Below are 22,647 nucleotides of genomic sequence, written 5' to 3' on the forward strand. Positions count from 1 at the left end.
TATGATCGGTTGAGCCATTTTTGAGTTTTCTTTCAAAAACCCTTAATAAAAGGTAAGTGCAGTGTAAATACGATTAAGAGTATAGACTGATTCATAGCTTTAGCGCTTTCTTTATACTTCAATATGATACTAATGTCATATTTCACATGTTCACTGTTCATTATCGCGCGTTAGCATTGAAAACATCAATGGAGGAACTACATTCAAGACGCAATGGATTGAAAATGTACCTATTTTATAATTTTTTGACGTTTTTATTACACAAATTGTCGAAACAGTTTATTTACTGCCCATCGCAAAAATATTATTATTTACACAGATCAATATGTTGTTTTAGTATTATTCATATAGGTATAAGGTACAAAAACATGTTAGAAACATTAAATAAAAACGACTAAAAATCTTTAATACGGGTAATTCCATTTTAAACTAAAATCTAAATGTACAGACAGACTACACAAAAATAAAACTACACTAAACTAAACTAAATCTAAAAAAGGCTCCTGCGGCAAGATCCCGAAGATTGGCTGCGTTACCCCGCTGAACTGCCAGACTAATGCGTTGAGCGAGGTAACTGCCAGGTCTCCGGTCCCCAGTTACGTCTCTGAGTCTCTTTGAAAGGTCTTCTCAGAAGAGACTCAGAGCGCCAGGACCCCACGGACCCAGAGTCTCGACGCCGAACGGAACAAAACTGTATTCGGTACCGAGACCGCGGTATTTCCCCACTTTTGCATTTTCAGCCGCCTCCGCAGCAGCTGCCGCCCTTACCGATGTTCCGTGGAGATGTGACGGGGCTAGCGTGTCCACGCAGGTTGCATTTCGCAGGCACATTGACCGATGCAAGAGACCGATGGATGATATATATCGTTAAGGGCGGCATGCCTGGAAAAGCGGCCCGCGCTCCTCTGGCAGGAGAGACCGTGGTGACGTAACTGGTCAACGTCCGCACCGCAGGGGCAAAGATGAGGGGCACACACCGGAATACCTAAACGGAGGCAAATCGAGAGCCGGAGCGTGTTGGGCTCTAAAAAAAAATCCGATTTTAGGAGATGGATGCGCATTACACAAATTAGATTGCTTTTAGTATTACCTGTGATAGGTAAGTACGTTCACAATTTTTCAAATTTACATTGGTACTGCGATTTTTGCACGTAATTATGGTGCAAGCCGATATTTTACTTTGATGTTTACACCGTAACGGCTGTCCATTAAATGACACAGCGATTGTAATTTCTGATCATTTTGATCATAAAAATAGAAACACGTCAAACAGTTCCTACGTATAGTCCATGACATAATTTTAGAAAAAAAAAACATTGAGAAATTAGGCACTCACTAAAACAATAACATAATCGGTATTTATTTTTATAAATCCGCTGGTATACGTATTTATAACTGTTAAAAAAAATAACACAATCTTTTTGTATTAGGTACCTATATTAAAGTTTGATAGGTCGTCTGTCGAATGAAATTAAGTTACAAATCGAATAAAAACTTTTAGGCGTTCTCCGTTAGGTTTAGTCCCCCTACCCCTTCTAGAAGTTAAATTAAGATTTCATTATTGTGAAAAAATTGCTTTCCCGGGTTTTTTGGCATGAGACTACCTTATAAATAATTTAGTCAACAAATTTAGCCTCAGATTGGTCATCTATTAAAAAATCGTCGTGTTACACAGTGTACAAGTATAGCAATCGACCGATAATGGCTATTTGGCCAGATCGCATGTATATCTGCCACTTGCTTATCTTATCTGTTCTCATTTGAGCCTATACTATATAGAAAGATTTTTTTTAACAAGTTTTGAGAAAGAAGTTTTAGGACTATAAAATTACATTGAATTGCTATCTTTGAAGTCGAAGTTGACCTTCGTAGATGAGGTACCTTTTGTGGCTGTATTCGCAGTGATAAAATCAGATTAGCATAATTTAAACAACTGATTAATAGCTTAGAAAATTAACACGTGGTTAAAAATTTTTTTTGCCGAATCATCCTTTACTAAAAAAAATAGAGATGTAGAAATGAGTTCAACTTAGACGTAATGAAATGCTAATCACTTTAAAATTAGTCATTGAAATAAGCTTCAGGATTAATTAGGAATCCGGACATATTTCAATTTGCGTATTGTAGTACAGCATACTACACGTAATATCGTATTGAACATAATAAACGTAATATCGTATTAGGTAGGTACCTACATATATATACTATATGTATTTATTTTTTACGCACTCAAAAGGCCCTCTGTTTTAATTCATAAACAAATACTGAGTACTCTTATTTATATTTGCCGTTTCCGCGTGTACACTCTCCGATTAATTTGGTCGAACGTATCCGTCAGCAAACACCACGATTGTTAAATATTAGCTTCCTCGGTGCGATTGATTTATGAGATATAGATAAAGGTCTCGTTCATACAGGATTATCGATATGTCGTATCATTGCTAGGTCAACTTGTAATCGCTGTTTGTAAGCACATTTTGGTAAAGTAACGTGTTAGGGCATTATTGAATGTATCAATTCTGTTATTTCAGTATGCATATCAATTCTCTTATTCTCTTTTTTTAAATACTATGTTGGTGGCAAACAAGCATACGACCCGCCTGATGGTACGAAGTCTCCGTAGCCTATGTACGGCTGCAACTCCAGAGGAGTTACATGCGCGTTGCCGACCCTAACACTCCGCACCCTCGTTGAGCTCTAGCAACCTTACTCACCGGCAGGAACACAACACTATGAGTAGAGTCTAGTGTTATTTGGCTGCGGTTTTCTGTAAGGTAGAGGTACTTCCCCAGTTGGGCTCTGCTCTAGATCTAGAATGACATCCGCTGTGATATGCCCTACCACACAAAGCGAGATGACATTCACAATGCCCATACCTCTCTTTTGGACGTACCCGGGTCCATATTTTTCCGGGATCAAATAATTTCTTTTTCTAAATATACGCAATGTGAAATAAAAGGTGTTTGTGTTACATAGTGTTATATATATAATGTATATCGTATTGGTAGAAACACTTCAATGCATGCTATATCTACACAACACTAGGTGGGCATCGACTTTAAACCGCTCTAGCCCTTAAGGTGCAGTAGGTTCAGAATACGGATCTAAAAAAAGTTATGGCGCTTTTTTGGACCACAGTACGGCTGCCATAAATTTAATTAGCAATCTTGAGACCTTTCTCGAGGGTCTATATCGATTCTAATTCTGAGTTTTTGACTTTCGCTTGATAGAAAAAAACACGAACATAGGTATAAAATGCACTTTAAAAAATTGTAACAAATTATGCACAGCAAACGCTAAAAATATGAAAATTGCTTCTAAAAATCGGCAATATCATGTTTGAAGGAACGTATCGATTACTTTTTTATTTATTTAAACGTACTCTTGCTGGGCCTTAAATTAGCAACGGGGCAAATGAGGCACGTATACCATTGGCCGTCTTTTTAAATTTTTCTCTGAAATAGAGTCATTAGCACTATTAAGCTTCAAGGAGGCTTGAACCAGCTTGAACTTTACACGTTTCTTGGCCTACATATAAACGAAAAATTAGAAATTTACTCTTGTAAAGCATGTGACTTATCACTTTAATAGTTATTTGCTGTACAAGAAGGCAAAGTTGTTGTTTAACCCCTCATTATGACACCCGAGCGAGCAAAAGATTCCAAAATTGAACCACAAGCGTAGGTAGTCATCATTCAAAAGTCAATTCTATCAGCCAACATGAAGATACAACTCACAATTTCCATAAACGTATAGGTAAGTATACTTTGCTACTCCTGTGATTAAAATACTACTCTCTCATCAGTTTTTGAAGAACAAAAAGAGCCTTTACGAGCTGGTTCATAGATACCTACTGTTCTTTCGTTTCCTCATGTACATATCAAAGTCTCCAATAATAACCGATAAATTCGGTTTAATAAATGAGGGTAGATCGTTGTCTAAGATGTTTTTTTTATTTTTATTTAATACTACCTTACCGCTACCATAAATGAAAGTTTCACCAAACTCTGCGACAACAGTAGGCGGTTTAAATTGAAAAAATTACATCTTTTTTGTAAGCCGGATATAATAATAGAATATAGATCGTTTAATTCAATGTATGTTTACCTCCAGACAAGCAATGCTTTTATCGCTATCACTGAGCCACGCCTTAAATGAAACATCGTAGTGTAATGTAACAGCGAAATAAGTGGAACACTTACTTTTAGGTGTAATAAATAATAGCACGATCATTCTGTGATGTACCTTTATTTCCGACAATGGGAGTTTCCGAGAGTTTTCAGAAATGGCAGTTTTACGTACCTACTTAAATGTTTTCACATAGTCGTAGTAGTAGAAATGGTAGAGAAATACATATATTTGGATTAGGAAATAATTGATGGGGCAAGAAAATCCGTCACACGTGGGCTTCAAAATGAATATAACGCCTCCGATCAGTCTAGTTTTCGACCAGTGTAAACATATGTAGCAGTAACTTTGGGTTGACAAATAAAAGTGTAAACAAGATACAAGTCGCCCAGTGTACAATGGAAAGAAAGGTCGTAAGGGTCACACTGATGAAACCATAAACAAATACATTTACACAGTAGTAAATGGCGGAATCTGAATGAGGCCTACCTATACCAAAATGGTTGAAATCGTCTGAGATTCAGATTCAGATTCAGATTTATTTATTTCTCAATAGCAATACACAATTTTCATTAATACAAACAAAAATATGCACACATAATGAGATCGTCAAAGTCGGTACTCTAGGTACACATTTTAAACTAACATTTACATTATTTTACAAATTTGAAACATAAAAAAAAATAAAAAATAATAATAATATATATAATACAATCACATTTACACATACAATTTGAATAATAATTCGTCAATTATCCGTAGTCTATTTATACATTAATAATTATCATTTAAGTATTCTTTAATGCTATAAAGTGTCCTGTCAAGTAGGAGCTGCTTAACTTTACGACGGAAAGTGTTGATGTGAGTCTCAGTTTTTATTTCTTTTGGCAGCTTGTTATATAATTTCTGCCCTATTATTTTGGGACACTTTTTTGCGATTTGTAATCTACATTTGCTTTGCCTTAAGTTGTCAGGATATCTAGTCGGTCGTTTACTTACGTCACCGATACGTTCAAATTCATTTGGATTATTTCTTACATACATTATAACTTCGAGGATATATGTCGATACAGATGTTAATATTTCTAAGTTTTTAAAGTGTTCTCTGCAGCTATCATTGTTGAGAAGAAGAGAGAAGTCTACTAAGAACTAAGAACGATGATGTGATTACGTATAACCCTACCATGTAGCGTGTGATATTCAAATTGGTGATAAAATTGATTAAATAACACACTGGAATAAAATTATTAAAAAAAAATCATTAATTGATGATATGTACAGTCAGCATCAAAAGTAGCGGATGAAATAACGCGCCAAAAGTATCTGATATTCCTAAATGTTGATAATTTTCTAAAATTCGCGTTCAAAAATATATCTTTTACAGTCTTAGTTTGTTCTATATTAAAAACATTATTTTGGTAAAGCTGTTACAGAATGTTAGATACTTATGCAGCGTTATTTGATCCGTTACTCTTGATGCTAATTGTACCTTAGTTAAAAAATGAATTTTATTTAATATTGGTAGGTTTAAAAAAACAAATATGTATCAAATGCGTTGTATTTTTTTGTATTTCATATTCAATGGCCAGCTGACATATTTTCATTTATATTTTATCTAAAAAGTTGTAGTTTTAGGTAGTATAAAATAAGACGTCTTCATTATAAATTCAAAACTTCATCGAGATAAGGCAAATGTGTCCGTAACGGTCTTCCCTAACAATGCACTAACAATGAAGTCGTCAGCTGACATTTCTCGGCCATTTTGGGCCGATCGATTAAGTGACCACAATCGATCATCCTGCGCTATCACGTGTTGGTATTCTGTAATCTATGGTCATATAATTTATTATGGTTTGGCTTCCGGATGCCGTCAACACTCAATAAATCAATTAAAGCGTGCATCTTATTTGTGGAAGTTGAGGAGATAGAAGTGATTACACCATGTCTCGAGACTAGGATTAGGTACTTACTTATTAATTGGCGAACTTGCTTTTTAATAAACTTTATGTAGAGAATACCTTATGGCATGACATTTTTGTACTGTTTTTTTTTATGTGCAAATAAATTTTAATTAATAAGTGAGGAAATTTCGGCCGGTTACCATTTTTGTCTATGTTCTTCAAGATTAGTTTTATTTTATGATATGAAATCATGTGTACCACATTATTATACACCATAAACATCTACTAATTCGTTTCCTAATTGCAGAATGAAGGCGCATACGACAAATAGTTATTTGTTTTACAAGGTGGCAAAGTTGTTGTTTATCCGCTCGTCCTAAAACTGGTACCCGAGTAAGCGAAAGATTCCAAAATAGTCCACGAGCATAGCGAGTAGTTCGATGTGGGTAAAATTCTAACCTGTTCTTTTCTTTCTTACCTGTTTTTGAAGTACTAAGAGAGCCTTTGTGAGCTGGTGTGATGAACAATATTTATTTTTCAAAAAAATTGTGAGGAATTTGCATTATATTCACAAGAGTTGCAAAGTAATTTTATGCAAATTTTGAGTTGTTTGGCGTGTGTATTAATATAATGTAAAAAGGTGAAATTTACTTTTAAGTGATGCTTTTGAGTGATATAGTATTTTATGCAACCGTTGTACAACAAGGGTCAAAAAAGGCGAGTGGCGTGAGTTACACAGTGAGCCGGAGCCGTAGGCGTCGGCAATATAGACTTTTCTTCAAACCTTTTATGTATGTTCTTATATTCGTATTCATGAATGTATAAATGACAGATAACAGTAGAGGAGTAGTAAAAATATTTTAAAACCGTTCAACTGGATTTGATTTGTATGTTAAGTATTTTCCTCGCATCTGTGTGGAGAAAAATTGTGGGTTTCACTCGGCCCACCACTTTTCAAACCACTCGCTAAGTACGCTCCTGATTGAATTTTGGAATATTTTGCTTGCTCAAGTATAAATATTTAGCACGAGGAGTTAAACAACAACTTTGATATAACAATTTAGTAAGGTATTGAAATTGTAAGAAGGTACTTATTATGATTTTTTAATACAAATATTATCATGGAAAAATCTCAGCATTTCATGTTATATCCGGATTGCATCTCACTGATAATGCACAAAAGCTGTATTCGTAAAAAATACCTATTTGTGTAACACGCATCAACGATATCAGGTAGATAAGTTATCAGCGACAAAATTACTGGAGATAAAGTGATTGATGGTGTCCATGTACTCAAATTATACGCAGTTTAACAGACCATCAGCGTACGATGATGTGATAACACAACGTAACTAGTAACTACCATGTCCTCTGAATCAGTTGTTAAATGTATCTCTGAGATGAATAGGTGTGTTGGTAGAATCTTTCGGTTTGCTATTAGGATCTGCGGTAAACTTAAATGTTAGCGCATTAAAATATAGCGTAATAAATATAGGTAACTACCTCTTCAATTTTTTTTTATCGACACTGCCACGTTGATGGCAAACAAGCCGACCCTTTAAAAACCGGTACACTCCTTTTTTTTAAACCCCATACTGTAGCCTCTCGGGAAACCTCGGCAGGGAGCTCATTCCACAGCCGAAGCGTCAGCGGGAGGAAATTCATCTTAAACAGAACAGTACGCGACCATTTAGGTTCTAATAAATATCTACGAATGCTATATAGCTCCACCGGGAAACTGAAAATGTCAATTGGTAATTAATACAAGAGTAAAATCCATTGTGTAAGAAACTAATAGGAATAGATTTGGGAAAATTTATCAACTTAAAAAAGAGGTACCTACATATCATTAGTTTTATACTAAGCATTGGCAGTTCCCATGATGGCAGTATAAATGAGTACGGCCTCACTTACCTCTAGGTATACGGAATGTAGGAAATTTACAAAAAATATGCGTAATGATTACAGCAAGTTATTTCCACTTTGTAAAAATGTTTCTGTCCAAATAAAATTACATATTATACCTGATTGGTTTAGAAAACTATTACAACGTGAGGGAAAATCGGTACAGCTTCCAGCAGTCAACTATTATGGGAATAGTTTGAATAAGAATGAAGTGCCTAGGTTGTTTAAAAAAGAGGGAGATTAAAAGGCAAACTAGTTTTGTAAGTGTTACTTGTTTTGCTGCATGATTCGATTATGTAATCGAGCGCTTCATATTTTTGTACCGTTTGAATAAAAAAAGAGATCAAATTGAAAGCTTCAATTTGTATCTACGCGTTAGGTTGCAATAGATGGAAGTCAAAGTTTACGAAGACTATTATATTTATCGAAATGTTATTATTATTCCTTAAATCTATTTAATTTAAGTCCTTGCAATAGTTGCATATTAACAAAGTCGGCTTAACTGTCGCAACATGGCCAAAACTAGGATTTTTATAAGATTTAAAACGTGACGAAATAATATGAACAATGCTATCAGACCAGAGATATTTTAGTTCTCTTATCTGACAATCTAAAGTACTGTATACGTCACAAAAGATATAGGTTTATCGAAACAAAAGATTGTTTTTCCAGATTTTCTTAACATTTTTGTGATATAAACATATACTCGTACATTAAAAGTAGGTACTTGTATTAAGATCTATATCTAAGACCTTGTCCTTATCTGTAGTGTTGAAAGCACTGAATTAAATATGCGATAGGTATCTCGTATCTAACGAATCGATTTATTTTAGGCGAATGTTGTGGTCCATGGCAGTAAAGGGCCAGATTAAATGATAAAGTTACATTTAACGTGACTTGATCTCGGTATTTCTGCCACTAATAAATTATAAAATTTTGTGTAAGTCAGATCAGATTTGTCCCTTCATTGGGTAAGCACAATTTTAATAACAAAACTTCCGCAAGACAGACCTATCAAATATATTAAATCGGGTCACTCACGTATTTTAAGTAGAAGATTCGAGCAACACGTCGATGGTTTCGCTCCATAACAAGGAGCTTCAACGAGAGCCGCCTTGGCGGACCGACGCAGATGCGTCGTCGCGTTCGCCCCGAACCGAGAACTCACCATTCGCCAAAAACTAAACAGAGTGGATTCATAAACATTTGTTTAATTTTCGATACTATTGAATAAAAAAGGGTGTAGCAGGATAGCCTTTGAAATATTGCCCCCGAAGATTTTTGTTCAAAACTATTACCACATGATGCCCCGTGAGGAGAAAATATTTCAATACAAATTTTTAAGCCTCTACTGCGCACTGGAACCTCACGGCACCCATTTAACCCTAAAACGTTTTTATTTATTTTCTCCTAAACTATGTAACTGACGGATTTCATATTTTGTACAAGTATTATTTCAACCTAAAGGTATTGTTAAAAAAAGTGAGCCTTCTAAACCTTTTCCTTGAAAAAAATATAATAAGTTTAGCTAGTGGTACTAACACCATTTTTTTAAATATGCATCAACATCTCATCTACATAATATTAAAAGTTTCATCAATCTAGTAAAGGTGGAACACTTAAATGGCATAACGTAACGTCTTACGGCCCAATTCAAAGAATGAGATACGATAACGATATGTTCTGGTTTAGATAAGTTCTCATTTCGATATCGTTTGTATATCGTATAATTGACAGAAGCAGCTCGATTCCGGCAAACAATGTCACCTTGACGTTAGAAATATCGTAGATTAATCTTATTGGGATCACAGCGGAATCTAAATAAACGTCAATTTTGACATGTCGTTTAGTTATCGATCTTTTAAAGATCTTAAACGTGTCTTAATAATTATTCGAACCGAGCCGTAAGTCCTGGGATCAAAACTATTTAAAAATATTTCATTCGTTATGTGCCAAATCAGAACAATCACACAAGTATCAGTGACCACTAGCTGTACCTGTCCCAATGGAAACGAACTGCAGGTTGTTGCTCACATAAAATTTATAAAACCTGCAGAAATTCTAACACATATATTTGATGGCTACCTGCTTATAGATAATTCGACAGTAACAAGAACAGTGATGAAAACTAATTAATACCTATAGACAATTATTTTTTAGTATAGTAGAAAGTGATTTTGTTTTATCTAATAATAATTAACATTTCCGTATTAGAGCCTTTATTTTATATTCATTTAGCACCACCTTCGCAAATTGAAATTTCGTACCAAAAGTACTCATTTTGTACTAAAAGTCCTTTCGACACCCTCTCGATTTCCAACTTGTATTGCAATGCAACAAGTTGCATTTGAATGTAAGGATTTCGCTTCACTTCGCTCGCTCTTCTCTCGCTTCGATAAGAGTATGTGTGGTGGTACATTGTTAACACAATGACATTCCGCTATTTCCTCTGTCCAAGGAGGATGGATCGCCTCCCCGGGTGCCGCATTTTTATTTCCTTCTTCATTCCCCTAGCTAAGGGGATGAGGCGATAAGCTCGATTGAATTGTTGGGTTGCTTATTTTTTATATTCGGAAATCGTCGCAATCCTCTTTATTTAACTTATCTAGTAGCATATAAATTAATAGGTTCGAAAATGTTTGCGGATATGTATATAAGTAATATTAACCTACACTAATAGATGTAAAATCCCAACCCATGGGTAAATAATCTTTACAAGAAAAAACCCGACTTTAGGAAACAGCTTGAAATACCAATACCAATAGTGCATCTCATACGTAACAATTACCTACAGTTAGCACCGAGACGTAAAATACTTGTCGTAGAGGAGTTCCATTGCAACAAATTACTCTGTTTTTTTAAACATCAATCTGCTGTATTTGGAAATACTTACTTTTTATGTGAAAATAAAGAATCCGCTATAATAAAGTTATTAAGATTTGAGAAGTTCCCTTAATTAAAAAAAGGTTGCTTAAAAACGTAACTTTCTGAACGAACTTAACGAAGAAAATAATATCGCCACACGTGAAATATGTTCGTATCGTTGAGGTGTTCCTTTCTGTAGGGCTAAGATGGTCGGCACTTTATCATTTGTCACCATATCTGTCACGTTCTAACAATTATGTAAGCGCGATAGTGACGGGTATAGTGACAAGTGATAAAATTGGAACCACGCTGCGACCGCTGCGGTGGCAACATTATCACCGGCCGGCGGCTATAAAGAGCCGTCCATCTTAGCCCTACTGGTCTTGATCTAATGTTCCTTTTTTAAATGTAAATGTTTATTTGTTGTTGAAAATCCAAAAATGACTATATATATGTCTATAAGATTTGAGAAGTTCCCTCGATTTCTCATGGGTTTTATTATCGGATTTTGTCAAAAATAGGACCAATCTGTAAATACATAATTAATATGCGTAATCTATGCATATAGAGTACTTTCAATGAAAAAAATAATTTTCCTAATTGGTTGAGAAATTATGGAGTTCTGAGGTAATAAATAACAAATATTAAAAAATAATTGAATTGAAAGCCTCCTCCTTTTGGAATTTTAAAGTCGTTTAAAAATCGAGGCAAAAATATTGAAATCTTTAAAGGTTTTGTATTTACTATAGTTAGAATAGAAAATGTACTCATTTTCAAAGGTTCAAACTTGGATCTTTCAAATTCATAAAGTAATTATGTAATCATCCGTACATGTTTTATAGGACTGATGAACTTATTTTATCTTATTCGTACTTCAAAATTATGTTACTATAAAATTTGAAGAGTTATGTTCAATACCGTTCTTGCTATGCCTATTACAAATAATTGGATTTTTTTAAATATTGTCTTCTCTTTATATTTTAATATCACGGATTCATTACGCAATTCGTGAATATTTACTCAATAAAAAAATCAAATGGCTCATAAAAAAGCCAAACAAAGCGGAAGGTACCTCGCGCTGCGCGTTGATGTCTGAAATTGCGGCGCTACGCAAATTTGCCGAGCAAATAACCTCTCGGGGGTGCGCGTATAGAGTGCGGGCTTAAAAGATTTGAAAGTTGATAGCATAATACTGCTAATACTGCTCAATCGTTGAGGGATGAGACACAATATTGGTCTAAGTTTAGTGATAACTCGATTAAATACTTATGTGTTATTTAATACTCTACTTATATATATACTTTTATTTTATAATTATATATAGATAAACATAATAAAACACATAGCAGCAATTAACACAATATACAGCAAATACTTACATATATAAAACTACTTATAATAAAATTTAAACTAATCTTAATGATAATTAATATATTTTGCCAAAGATTCTGGCAGAATTCCCTCGCTGAATGGCAATACTAAACTTATTTGTTTATTTTACAATTAGCACTAACAGTTTAACCTTACGTGCTAATCAGTATTGTGCTTATGCGCTGCGAGAGAAAGCTGCCAGCTCTCTGGTCACCGGTAGTATCGATAAGCTTTTTGGTTAGCTCCTTTTGAATCTGGTTAGAACATGTGATAAAGTGTCATTGGGGGCCGAGACTTCAATATTTCGCAACCTTTTTGTATTCAGCCGCCTCGGCAGCTGCCAAAGCCCTGGTCGAAGTTCTTGGTAGATGGGAAGGCGTGGCGTCCCAGACTAGCACCCGTCCCATCTTCCACGGACCAGGGTCATACCGTCCGGTCTCTAGCCATCGTCTTTCGAAACTCAATAACGACAATATATCTGTGATGTCAAGTATACGATTGAATTGGCCCTGCTAGTTGCAAATGAAAATTTGCACAATTTTGTTGGCTTGTACGTAGTAGCATGGCAGTGCACCACGGCTAGTGAGTTAAATAAATTAAAGTACGTAGTTACGTACAAATGCATAATGTGCGATTTAATACGTACTCCATCTCAAAATGTTGACAATGATGATAACACACCATGATATTTACATTAATGACGTCACGAAATAAAGCAGCTGAATAATAAATCCCGTTAAATCCGTTTATTTAGGACAACATAGGTCTAACACAATCGCATTACAATGTAAATAAAAAAAGCAAAATTAAAATAAATTAAAACAGTACCTATAGACATTTTGAAATACTTATTTGAAAATTACTGACATTTATAAAATAAAACAACCATATCAAAAAGCTGGATAAAATTAATGACTGACTTATTAAAAACTGATTTAAGTCAGAATTCTCGCTATCGCACGTTTCAACAAGCTTAATAAAATCATAGGGATGCAACGGTTCAGCCGTCGATTGGTGAAAAAAATTGCTAATATTTTAGGCAGGCCGTCCCTCCCGTTGTTAATAATTTCATACAAGTCCCACGCATTACCCCGACGCGCCGCATGACGGATCACCGGCTACCCTCCGACAAAAATACACATAAACAGTGTGTGGGACGAATAATGAAGCTTACTTTCCATCTTAGAAATACGAAATAATAAGTGCCACCCGTAGTAGGTACTGCTACAGCTTCACGCCATTAGCATGATGTATGTACTTCTTACCTCTATTTTTCACCTATAATAGGAACAAGTCAACCTTCAATTTAATTTTATAAAAAAAATCGTTTCATTAGAATAGTAAAATGTGTACTCACACTTCTGCTGGCAAATTCTGACCGATAAAAATAAGACGTGAACGCCCCTTTTTGAGCGATTAAACTAAAAGATACTTGAAGTGAAATAATAAAAACTCGCTACACTTTCTTTCCTTAGTATTTTAATTTGTAAGGTGGATTTCATTTTACCAGGGTTTCTCCTGTTTTTATTTGTTTTTACCCGTACCGGTCAAACGACGTAACTTTAAACAAATCTTGTAACTTTAGTTAAGCAAACCAACAAGAGTTTTTTAAAGATTGAACTGACATTTTGTATACCTACATAACTTGCGTGACAATGCAGTGGTATTGTATCACCATGCTGATCTGGTAATTGATGGCGAAAGTGACCATTCTTTTTAATATTGGCTTACTTTTTAGCTTCGTACCAAAACCATTGAGTGATCTACTAAATAGTACTTCTTTTTTGGTTACTCGAAGACACAATTACCTAGAGAAATTAAAAACAGACTATCCCTTGGCCCAGCCATGGACCGCTGCTAGACAAAAGTAAATCGAAACCAAAAACGTTTTGTTTATTCTTGCAGCCTCTAACCCGTTGTTGGCAGATCAAACAGCGCCGGCTGTCCGTCTGCTTGATGGTGTGTTTGCGCAAACCCGCTCACCCACATTTAGTGGGCAAACTATAAGTTCCATTCTTTAATACGACACGATTTACCAAAAACATCGAATCATTTAAATGTAACACAAACGTTTAGAAACATCCACAAGTAGAATTTCATTAAATTATAAACCTTAATGTGTACAAAACTACGATGGAACGTTTGTACAAAACTACGTCGGAATGAGACCGGTAAGATTTCCATCCAAAAATTCAGCTCCTGAGTTAGTGATTATATGCGAGTTCTACACGACATAAATCAAGGGAATAGGCAGTAAGTTATATAAATTTAGGTTTATAATATTCAGGACATTGTTTACTAGGTCTGATAAGTAGTAAAAAAACTTCATCATTTGCTCGTGTCGTGTTTACGGTACAAAAATAATGAAAATGATGTGCAAAAATTTACAACCGTCACTCATTGATTATGTATAATATAACATTTTAGAAATAACGATCGTTCTTTGAAAATGTTTGTACTATACGGTCCGGTGTCATTAAATAGAGGCAAACTCGTTCCTTGAGCCTGTGCGGACGCAGTCCCAATATTGACCGACGCAGCGATCAACTGCGCAAGCGTGTTTGTTTGTGCTTCGCTGATGCACCGCGTCGTTTGAACAACGGCGACCGTCACGGTTATGGAAATATTGGGCCAGCGGACAGATGACGTCATGGCTTTTTTAGGGTTCCGTAGCCAAATGGCAAAAAACGAAACCCTTATGGATTCGTCATGTCTGTCTGTCTGTCTAATATATCGTGAGAGTCAGAATGGGGTGTACCTAAATAAAATTAAATGAAAACCATACCATATTTTTGTACCTAATTTGTACTATTTAGTACCTCCTTTAAAAAAAATTGTACCTCACGGTACTTAAAGTTATCACCAAAAAACAGGTCACCCGCCATCCTGACAGTCAGAATGGCGGGTGTACTTTATTACGCTATGTTCCCGTGGTTATTGATAAATTCTATAAAAGCCAAATTTTTGTACCTTTTTTGTACCTTCATATTCAATTATAATACGAGTCATTTTATTTTTGGTTTCCAAGTTTTACTCATTTTATATTTTGCTTGCTATTACAATTTTGCAGGCGTTATAATTTTTCAAATTATCGATTTCATTTTTAAGAAAAAACGCTAAGGTACAATTATTTTTATTACGCCAGGATTTAGTACCTTTAATGTTTAATCTGTTAAGTTCAAATAACTCAGTAAATCATGTCTTAAAAAAGGCTAGGCGCAAATTCAAAGAAATCTTCCTAAGAAAAATCATTTTTAAGACATGATTTTCTGAGTTATTAGAACTTAACAGATTAAACATTAAAGGTACTAAATCCTGGCGTAATAAAAATAATTGTACCTTAGCGTTAAAAAAGGCTAGGCGCTAATTCAAAGAAATCTTCCTAAGAAAAATCATTTTTAAGACATGATTTTCTGAGTTATTTGAACTTAACAGATTAAACATTAAAGGTACTAAATCCTGGCGTAATAAAAATAATTGTACCTTAGCGTTTTTTCTTAAAAATTAAATCGATAACTTGAAAAATTATAACGCCTGCAAAATTGTAATAGCAAGCAAAATATAAAATGAGTAAAACTTGGAAAGCACAAATAAAATGACTCATATTATAATTGAATATGAAGGTACAAAAAAGGTACAAAAATTTGGCTTTTATAGAATTTATCAATAACCACGGGAACATAGCGTAATAAAGTACACCCGCCATTCTGACTGTCAGGATGGCGGGTGACCTGTTTTTTGATCATAACTTTACGTACCGTGAGGTACAAATTTTTTTAAACGAGGTACTAAATAGTACAAATTAGGTACAAAAATATGGTATGCTTTTCATTTGATTTTATTTAGGTACACCCGCGATTCTGACTCTCACAATATATCTATAAGAACTATAGGTACTGTTGAAACTTGGTAAGTCGATGTATTCTGTGAACCGCATTAAGATTTTCACACAAAAATAGAAAAAAAAAACAATTAATTTTGGGGGTTCCCCATACTTAGAACTGAAACACAAAAAATAATTTTCATCAAACCCATACGTGTGGATAGGTCTTCAAAAATGATATTGAGGTTTCTAATATCATTTTTTTCTAAACTGAATAGTTTGCGCGAGAGACACTTAACTAAAAAAAATATATGATATACATTACCATGCAAACTTCCACCGAAAATTGGTTTGAACGAGATCTATTAAGTAGTTTTTTTAATACGTTAAATGGTACGGAACCCTTCATGAGCGAGTCCGACTCGCACTTGGCCGCTTTTTTATTACTTACCTAACCATTTTTTTTTTATAAGTGCCTATTCTTCTCCAGCTCAAGTGTAAGTGTAGACTCCTATAAATGCAGCTAGAGTTATCTCATAATTATATTCTTGAAGTCAGTTGAAAATTCTATTTGGTTCAGCAAATGTTATTTTTTACTAATATCAACAACAAAACTATACTTAGCAACCGACGCGAGTGAAGAGAAGTAAATCACGACAGGGTTTTTAAGGAACTTTTAGGTTTAAAATATATAAGGATATTTATTTATCATCTAAATAAATTTGGTGTTTCTATAAGAAGGTAGTTAATATAACCCTTATGCAATATCTAAACTCAAACAAGCAGTTGCATTGTATATCCAAGACCTTTCGCAAGTTCATCCAGAACAAACAGGCAAACAAGCAAAGCCGGACTAGTCAAACGGCCTGTAACGCTACCCGACTACATCGCTAATCCATTAAGGCGGCAAATGTTTGCGCAACGACGCGGCTTTTAAAAACTTTGGGATTGTCTATGCGTCCGGATTGCTTTGTGTGGGTACGATACCATTGTCTGAGAATGGCATTTTTTTTTAATTTTTTGTGTTATAGTTGATCACTAAAACAGTATTTTTGTTGGTCATAAAAGTACCTAAACCTAAATATTTACTGTAGATAATAAAACAAAAGCTTGACCTAAACAGATTTGATTAAAGAACACATTCAGTGTTTACTTTTAATAATTTAATAACTATCTAGCACGCAAATAATATGAACAACATTATTATGCTGTTTTTCTCAAACTTGATGAAATGTTGACACGACTTACTTCAAATTAGGTCCGGAAACACTACATATCAGGTGTGATAAGTGAAGATGATATGTAACGGAATTTCATACAGCCTTACACACCTTGGCCTGTAAGACAACCTTTTATTTTAAAACGTCAAATTATGACGTCTTGGCATTTAACCATAAAAAAACCTATAAGCAAAACTCTGCCATTATGCTTTTTTTTGTGTTTATTTATTATTATTGCGGGGTTACTGAAAGGATCTCCTAAACCGTGTAACCCGAAATATATATAAAAAAAACACAAAAAAGATAAGAAGCGAAATGGCGTGCGTCGTAGCACCAAAATAATCACATTTTTGTTTCCCTTCTATACCCCAGGCACTGAATAACCTATTACATTAGGACATGAAACTATCATCATCATCATCATCATCCTATTTTTACTATTAATTCATTGCAAGTTTGAGAAAAGCACTATACAAATCTCGGCGAGAAACGGGGTTACCGGCTGCGTATCCCTATCGCAACCCTTCGTTTCTTGGGCTCTATAGTAATGTACTATTAGGCAAACTCTGTTTATTTAGAAAGGTAAACTACATAGAGGCAGACCAAGCTAACTCTGCAAAGACAAAGTGTGGTAATGTTAATTTTCCATGACAATATGACGTTTATAGTGACACTGACTCACTTTGTTCTGCTCAAGTAGGTGAAAAGTTAGCTTAGACGGACTCTAATGCTTATAAAAGGTTAGGATTATATTTTATAGCCTGGCCAGTCATGTCACTAAAATGAGGCAAATTAAAAAATATATGGATGGAAGTTGATCATGGTGATAAGCCTCAGAAATTTAGAATTTTAGTGCCTTGAATAGTTGGCTAGACTACTATTTAACGCACTTTAATAACTAAATACCTATTTCCTACAAAATATTCCGCAGAACCAATTTCTATGAAACAGGCTAGATAGGTAGGTACCCTTATTTACCATCCGACAATACGGGTGGCCATCCATAACGCTCCAAATTAACCATAATTCAATCAATTCAATTGTAGAACACGACCGGCCATGTACAGCCGCGTCAACGCCCTACGCCGTCGTAAAAAAAACATCAAATTCGAACAATTCAGGCTTGACACTCAACTGACAGCTAGGGGAGCGGGAACGAGTGCGATTGGTTGAAAATTGGACAGTGTAGCAGATGCGCCTAACATTTTTTTATGTAAAGCAGTACTATTTGCTTAAATTCTTTACCGAAACTTTTAGATACATACTTAGAATAAAAGTTGCAGCTGACATTATAATTTACACGGGCTGACAGGAGATGTATGCGATTAAAACCTTCATAGAAATGTAAATATCGGAATAGCACGATGTCAAGATACGGTCGCGTGGACAAAAATGATGAATCGGTTGCCCATTTAATATGTACGCATTGAAATTACAACTTAAGGTGACTGTGGGCAAGACCGGCATACTTTATTTATTTTTCACATTGGAGTATTCTAGCTCCGTTAATTATTCACTTACGTGACCGCTTGTAATCACATACGATAAAGAATTTCATAAATAATAGTTAAGCTATAGTGACAGATAATTTTAATCATAAATTAAGCAAAAACAATAGTATTTTTAAAAATTCGGCGAGTAGACGGACTTCCCGTGTAGTTTAAGGTAAGTCCGTCTAGTAACGATATCAGCCATACTATGGGTGCTTATGTGTTCGTATTCGAATCCTTACAAAGAATGAAACAAGACAATGAAAAGTGTACTCTAAACATGTTAATATAGGGTTTAGATTCGAAATAAACACAATTTTTCTTATTAAAAGGTAAGTCCGGCATATGTTACGTAAATGGGGTGGTAAACCTTTTTTGGAAAATAATTATACGTACTTATTTTTTGGACTTCTCAAATAAAATACCAATAGTCATTTTAAATTTACTCGTTGTTTTAAATTTACGGAGATCAAAGAGGGTTACATAAATAAACTCATAGTAGTAGCAATTTTAAACTACGAACACCGTTTAAGTTTAAATTAAATAGTGATTGGCAAATCAAACTCCATAACACAAGTCACATAGCGGCGTGGCACGCGCGGTACAGCGTTGGCGTGGCGCGTAACCTTGTATCACGGTGTAGGTAAAACGCCTAAACCACGATAAGTACAATAAATGTTCCGAAATAAAAAATACGGACGGACTGATATGGCTGCAATGATTTTAATCTTCAAAACTGTCAAGAAAATATGACTGTACAACCGTATTCTAAAATTCAAGAGGAGTAAAAAGGGTAATAGTATGTGTCATAGGTATAATAATAACATATGAAGGCGATGATCATGGGTTTGAATCCCGGTAGGGGCATTTGCTTGTATAATCTACACAGATATTTGTTCCTCGAGTCATGTTTGTTTTTTATGTATTTATCTATATAAGTTTGTATATGTCGTCGCCAATAGTAAAAGCTAAGCTATGCTTAGTTTGCGGTCAATATTTATTTATTTATTTATTTATTTACTTAATAGGTATTTTCTTATTTGTATTTTCGGTTACATAGTGCTGAGGATGAAGAACACATTTCTTTAGTAGTTTCGAGATTAAAATTGTTAACAAACACAAAACATAAACATCATGCGCAATGTCGTAAAGATGCGTATCTGTAGTAACCTTATAAAATCATAATAAATAATATTGAAGCCATTTAACAGTTGGTAACCTCTGATTCAAGGAAAGTCCGGCATATGACGGACTTGCCTGGTGCATAGTAGACGGACTTTCCAACTTAGCAAAATTTTAATGTGATGAATGATGGAACGTATAATTACAAAACTAAGCCAATATCTGATAATTTAAACATATAATAAAGATTACCGGGTCTTATATTACTTACGTAGTCAATTTCTGGTGCAAAATCTTGTCACAAACTATTTTTAACAATTTTATTTGCAGAGACTGTCGCACTATCACTTCGAGTTCCATACACGTAATGACTTGTTTACGCGGATTGCTCTGAAGTTCGTTGTCACAACGCCATCTGTTTTAGAGTGAGGGAACTAGCGCGAAAAACAGACTTATAAACTCGACGCCAAAGCGGCAAACGCTTTCTAATTCAAAAGTTATAATGTGTTGACGGACTTGCCTTGTAGACGGTTTTGCCCACAGTGACCTTATAAGTTTTCATAATTAATTCAATTATGAGTTACTATTTATCAATGTACATACCTTAGTAACTAATCTACAATAGTTGCAGCAGCTGCTGGTGCATTTTACTATTTTTACTTATTAACTAGTAGGTCGCCCCGAACTGAGAACTCGCGATTCGCCAAAAATTAAATAGAGTGGATTCATAGACATCTATTTAACTTTCGACACGAATGAATAAAAAAATACAAAATCCAGATGGCACCCGTTTTTTAGAATTTTGACTTCGAGTTCCAAGGGATCTTTCGGATCCGCAAATATCAATTTTTCATCACAATTAGTACAAAGATGAAGAATTTCAAGCTGGCGACCCGTTTTGAATAGATTTCAATTTGCAACATGATCAGTACAAAAGTGAAGAAGTTCAAGATGAAAGTTTGACTACGAATTCATATTAGGCGGCCAGTTACCAATTTTTGTAATGATCAGAGGAATTCAAATATGAAGAAATTCAAGCATAAAATCCCTAACATTTTGATAACAAATAAAAAAAATATGAGTTATTATCCTAGGCGTAACATATTTATCCATCAAATGTTTCACCGTACTAGCTTTAGGCTTCATTATGTTAATGCTCACAAAACTAATGAAAGATAACGTTTATTAAAATTCGGAAACGGCAGGATATTAGAAAGCAAGGCAAACACAGTCGCAATACGGCGCTGATCCGCTAATCCCAGTGCACAATAACCACGATATCGTATCTAGATATCGCTACTGGTAGCCGTGATAAATATCTACTTGAATTTAGGTGCACAATTTTGGTTGTCACCTGACGTTGTATTTGATTCACGAAAGTTGGCACGGCTTTTATATGACAATCTGTTCAGTTCATTACAAATCTCACGCCAGTTCTTACGAATCAACCTATAATCATATTAATGGGTGACTTACTAACGTAGAACATATTAAGCACTACGTCCTATAAGAAGCTATATTAATAAAGAATAGCAGTTTCAGAATTTTCAAATAGAAAATTAATAGAGATAAGTAAGTCAGCTTGTGACTTGTCCTACGCGTCGCAAGGTTTACCTACTTCAACTTTCTTTGACTTAAAGAACCGACAGTTCGACAGTGTGACACCGTCACTTTTTAGAAAAAGCCACATGTACTCAACGTCGCGATCTGCCATTGAGTTGAATTAGCTTCCTGTCCTCAACCAATAGATAACTGAACTATAGCACCGTCATGGCAAATTATTGGAAAGGGTCATTCGAAGATTATAAGATTAACTTGACTGCTGGACAACGGTCACTTCCTTCATAAAATGAAAATATATCTATGAAGATGTTTCGGTACCCACTTTATCACATGTCTAATATTTCAATCGTTAGGTAAAATGAATATGATAATGATAAGTTCCTACAGGTTAAATCTGAAACAATACGCTCTAATTTATTCTAATACTTCGAAAAGTTAGAAAAATCTAGCTGACCTATTTTAAAAATCGTTATACTTATCTTAGAGTATAATGGCTCATTCAAAAGTCAAAATATTTAATTTGTGACCCTTTTCGTACCTTTTCACAGTAACAAACAATGAAATTCGCTAGAGACATCATAATATTGTCACTGTGACAAGGTATGAAATAGGTCACAAATTAAATCTTTTGACTGTAGGTACCTAAATAGTAAGTACTACATAATACTTATGCGATTACAATGATTGTATAAAATTGAAATCATTTAATGATTTTTGTAATCGAAATTCAGCGTATGATTTAATAGATACCAATTCTTCTCCGCTTCAATTGTCACTCTGTAAAAGTTTACCCTTATAATAACTTATCGCCGCGGGCCCTGTCCATCTACGGACAACAGTTGTAACTTATTGGACGTGTTTCAATTAATCGAATAGATGCCGTTTAAGGGGCTATATCTGTCAGTATTGCAAACGTAATTAAAGAACAGGTTTTTACCAATATCGTACTAATATGTAGGTATGTATGTATTACATTTTGGCATTTCGAGGCTAAGCTAGGCAACTTACAACAAAAATTGAAATAATGTTTTCAAAGAAACATATATGGTGATATGGTGTTGATATGATTCTAAAAAATGGCCCAATTCCAGTATAAACATTAGAATCAATAATATTTTCAATAAAATAAAAGTGTGAAATTCACCAATCGACCATATTCTGCGAACCAACCTATGACGTGACGTCATCACTCCATGACATATTTCTTTGAGCGACATAGACAACCTCATCGACCGTACTCTATACGTCCATGGCAAAAA

At 34.6% G+C, this 22,647-nt stretch overlaps 1 protein-coding gene across 1 annotated transcript in view; it reads left to right on the forward strand.

Annotated features, from left to right (window-relative positions):
- LOC133516117 (homeobox protein Hox-B1-like) overlaps nucleotides 1-22,647 on the forward strand; it is a 45,636-nt gene that overhangs the window by 18,867 nt on the left and 4,122 nt on the right. The window lies entirely within an intron of this gene.

The sequence above is a fragment of the Cydia pomonella genome, chromosome 3, assembly GCF_033807575.1.
Source record: "Cydia pomonella isolate Wapato2018A chromosome 3, ilCydPomo1, whole genome shotgun sequence".
NCBI lineage: Eukaryota > Metazoa > Arthropoda > Insecta > Lepidoptera > Tortricidae > Cydia > Cydia pomonella.